Source organism: Haemorhous mexicanus, chromosome 17 (assembly GCF_027477595.1).
Source record: "Haemorhous mexicanus isolate bHaeMex1 chromosome 17, bHaeMex1.pri, whole genome shotgun sequence".
Taxonomy (NCBI): Eukaryota; Metazoa; Chordata; class Aves; order Passeriformes; family Fringillidae; genus Haemorhous; species Haemorhous mexicanus.
In genome coordinates this window covers 7,985,467-7,990,370 of record NC_082357.1, presented here as the reverse complement: position 1 = coordinate 7,990,370, position 4,904 = coordinate 7,985,467, and positions in this window count along the sequence as shown.

Here is a 4,904-nt window from a genome sequence, read left to right as displayed (position 1 = left end):
CTCATTTTCTGCCCCTCTGTTTGTTCACAAGTGGAATGCATTGTGGAAGATTGTTTACCTGGAGGGAATTGATAATTGGATTCTGGTGTGAGTGTTTTGATTCACTGACCCATGGAATCCAGGTGTGTGTGTTGGGACTGTGGGCTGACAGCCACCAGATGCTGTGCAGGGGAGCTTGGCAGATTCAGTTTGGATGTAATGTAATACAGTGTAATTAACACAACACATCACATAACCATAGTGATTAATTAGCCTTCTGATAAGGTGAAGTCCTCCTCATCATTTCTCCCTGCCTCGGGGGTCATCTTGTTCCTGATAGGGCATTTGATCCTCAGCTTGGCTTTCAGACAGCCTCCACATTCAGCTGCTAAATAAAAAAATCACACTTTGGGATGATGGCCATGCCATTAGCACTTTAAAAAATCCCAAAGTTCTATTATGTCCTTGAAAAGCAGATTAAAATTTTCCTTGCTCTTTTCAAGACCTTTTCCTGAAAACTGGTGATGCAAGTTTGGAAGCTGAGATGGTTTAATACCTTCAAGCTGTGGAATAAGTGGGTGTGAGGGATTTTTGAGGCCAGAAGTGTGTGTGAAACCACAATCTGGATGCCAGCCATACATTGACATTTATTCTAATGACTGAAGCAAATATCATAGCAAATAAGATCAATAGGACATAAGGAATTAGATTTTGCTTGGTTTTGTTAGGTGAAGAATGATTCTAAAAGCAGAACTGGGTTATATCCACCACAACTAGAGCCAGAGTTTGGATACCTAAGAGACAGTGATTTAAACTATTTTTTTTAAAGTACATGAACCAAGGGAGATCAGAAAGGTTCTGCAGGATTGTAATATTTAATTGCATAATATAATAAGCACTGCTGTTGGTTATTTCTATGGAATTGAATTCTTTGATTTGACACTGTACCAGCCCTGTGCTTCCCTCCCATCCACGGTACAGATGAAGTTTGATTTGGAATAGAAATCTATATGTTGCTATAGGCAACATATATAGGCAGAGGTATTATTTCCTATATAAAAATAAATGAATGTAATAATCACAGAGAGCATTCAGTCCCAGAAAGAACATGGGCTCATTGAGCTGGCATTAAGCTCAAGCTTTATGGATGGATGTTTTTTGCTAATTATTTTGATGGAGAAAGGAAGCCTTGCACAGTAAAATGAGGAATAAAAGCTAAATAGCCAAATATGGCTGTGCCCCACGTTTTATCATATTCATAAAACTTCCTTTCAGCCTTTATTTAAATGACTGAGTTGTAACAAAGAAGCCTTGTAACTGTGTAGGCCATCTTCTCTTTATTGAAAAGCTGAGCTTTTTCAGTATTTTGCACTTTTTGCAGTAGAGGATCAGTCTGCATCTCTAAAGTGCGACAGAAACATTCCTATAGACTGAAAATAGAATTGTACACAAGTCCAAATCTGAGCCTGGATCTCCACAACAAACATTTTGTGAAGCACAGTTTGTCTTCAGGGAGATGCTGCTTTGCAGCCTGGTGAGGGGTGTTCGAGTGCCCAGGGCCCCGGTGGTGATGGAGGCAGAAAAAGCAACAGCTCCTTTGTGAAATAGTCACTTATTCCATGTATTTAAGACACAGCAAGGAGAGCTGGTGCCAGGCTACAAGGAACAGAAGCAACAGAGCTGCCTGTACTGGTGCTCTGCAATCCCATTGAGCCTTCCCAAGGATAACAGCACATTCAGCTGGAGTGTGGAACAGAAGGGAAACTCCATTTCTGGCTTTAAATGCTTAAGAAAATTTGCATCCACTTTCCATGTTTATTATAACACAGTCACTTTCTCTCTCTGCAAATAAGGGGCTTCACTCCTGCAGTGACAGAGAGGGCTGGTTTGGATGGGCTGGGAAGGGCAGGTGCTGGTTAAATTTTGTCAGGCCTGTGTGTGGAGCAGGAGCCAACACACCCAGGCCCTTTACGCACCTAATGAACTCTGGAGTTTGCCTGCACAGAGGAATCATCCATGTCTGTCACACATCACACTGAGAAATGGGGAGAGCAGGGCCTGGGCAGCATCCCAGCCCTCCTTCTGCTGGGAGCAGAGCCTCTGGTAGGCAGGGGAGCACATGAACAAGCAGGAGGGCTTGGAGTGGGAATTTGTTGTGTTTTACCACAACTCTATGCTCAAAAAAAGTAGTAGGACTTGCTGTGTTGAAAGAACTGTGAATAAACTGGTCTTACTGATGGGGATTTAATTATTCTGGTATTGACAAAAATGAGAATTAAAGGAGGAATCAACCTGGCGACTTCCACAGGCAGTAAAAAACAAGTTTATCTTCCACTGTTATTGAGCTGGTAGCTATGATAAATTCAATAATGGTCTGTGGGTGTTTAGTGCTTTATGATAACATATCATTTGGCTTCAAGCCACCACAGTCTTGGGCTATGAAGCTAACAAATAAGACTTCAGACAGCATTATGTTGCTAAGCTCAAATATTCCCAGAAAGATGGTGGGAGAGGAGAGGGAAGAACAAGGAAGAAGTGATATTTAAAGCAAACAGAGTAAATAATGCAATCAGGTTGATCCCAGCAACAGCACAGCTGAAAGTGATAATGGAAGTTACTGGAGTAAAGCAACAACATATCAAATATAGACAGAAAGCAATTACAAAAGGTATAATAGAAAATTGAAAGGACAAGCTAACTGATGTAAAAAGCTCACAAAAGCTCTGTAAACATTCAAGGGGGAAAAGTTGTTAATAATAATCCATGAAGGCTCAGGGAATACTAATCATCCTTGAGCTGTTCTTCATTTGTACAAGGACATATGAGCCCATTCCAGGTTTAAATAAATGACTGAATGACAGAGATTAAATTCATTGAGGTTCTTTTCAAAGAAAAGAAAAAAAAAAAAAAAAGAATTCTGGCATCAGTCAATAATGCACCAGAAACAGATTTAGGGGAGTTTTAGAGATTTTCTAAAGCCACTAATCTATCTGCAAGGAAAACATGACTTACCACACATAAAGTGAACCCACCACTGGGTGTGATGTGGGCCAATGCTGTTGTGCTCAGCTCAGGAAATTTGCTGCCTTTCAGGCCTTTTCTACATCACTCATTCAACAGCATTTACCTTTGCAAGAAGCCCAATTTAAATTACTTTCAGAGTGGACAAAAATATTACTACAGGTGCTGTATAAAGCAAGGAATAGTGAATAGCAGGAAAATTAGACACCAGTTATCTCAGGGTTCAATTCCACACTCAGCCTCAGCTTTCCTGGACAAGTCAGTTACTCAGATTCCTGGCAGGATTTCTAAAGCCATCTCACCTTCAAAAGCCTCACTGCTGAGTCCACATCTCCTCAGCATAGGGGTACTCATTATTCAATAGAATTGTTAATTCTACAATTGCACTTCAGTGTTTTTGTCTGAGGAACAAAATCCACATGAAGATGAACAGCAGCAGGAACCAAATTGCTGTCTCAGATGGGCAATGCTGAAGGCCCACAGATTTGCCTATTTATTTTCCCAGTATGGACATTTTCTGGTGACAAAGGAAAATACCAAAGGGTAACACCACAGCACTGCAGTGCCATGGTATAGGATGGCCTGTTTGCTGAAATTTCATCTCTTTCCCTCCTTGGTGGGTTAGAGAAGCTGGCAATGTTCATACTCTGCTGACTAAAAAGTAACCTGGGAGGAGGTGGGGAGCCTTGGTCACTTTATCAGCACATAAAGAAGCAACACAGATTTGAGAGATTTCCTCCTGAAATTCTGCCTTCAGTGGGAAGGGAAGCACTGAGCTCTCTATTTTAACTATTTGTTTTCTTGCTTTTAAAGCACATTTGGTTTTGTTTAATTGCTGTATCTTTGACACTGGTGGTGCTCGTGCTAATCAAAAACACTTGTTCTTGGAGTGTGACAGACATCTAATAAAGAAATATAGAAATTAAGCTGAACCATCTATAAAGAAATTCTAAAATTCAATATTAATGATCCATTTCAATCTTAAACAATAGATTTTTGTGCATCACTGATGAATCAGCCAAATATATGTAATATTCATTGTTACTTTTGACAGAAAAAATAACATGCAATCTCTATCCAGAGGGCCTTTCTCTCATTTCCCACAGAATTCAGCCATTTGACCATATTTAGCTCACCAAGCAAATAAATCAATCATTTTTTCACTACTGTGCCTGCAAAGAAGAATAATAAACACTGAGTCTTGAAAGATTTCCAGTAAGCCAACATACTGTGTTAGTCCCAGCCTGCATTTATTCTTTGCATTCACATAAATTAATGACAGATGCAACAAGCAGCTTTAACTGATGTTTTCCATAATTTGAACAGGGCCAGTCCAACCAAGTGCTGGAGCCTTAAGAGCACAAACTGGAACCTTGATATGCAGAGTGGGTGAAAGCTGGGCATTGCAGCCAGCAGAGCACAGAAGGCAGTGCTGACCCCAATCCCCCATTTCTGCTCTGAGTGCTGCTGCCCACAGCAGATCCTGTCCATGCCCCAGAGCTGTGCCCAGCAGCAGGGCAGAGCCTCTCCCCAGGGCTGTGCTGAGGGGCTGGGAGCACTGCAGAGGGGCCAGGTACAGCCCCTGCACCCCAGTGTCTGTACAAACCCTGGGACACAGACCCACAGACACAGACCTGTCTGTCCTTGGCATTTAGTTTTGTTTTAGAAAATTATCTCATGCTTTAGTTGTCCCTGTTTTCTCAGAGCACAACTTCTCTGTCAACTGAAGAACTTCAAGATATAGTTTTTGTAGGAATTAACACTTCAACAGAAGAATAAACCTCAAAACATGGGACTCATAGTCAGTCACAAGTGTGATGCAGAAGGCAAAGAAAAAACAATTTTGAGAAGAGACACTGGGCAAATTCTACATTTAGAAGCAAACATTAAATTAGCAAGAACTG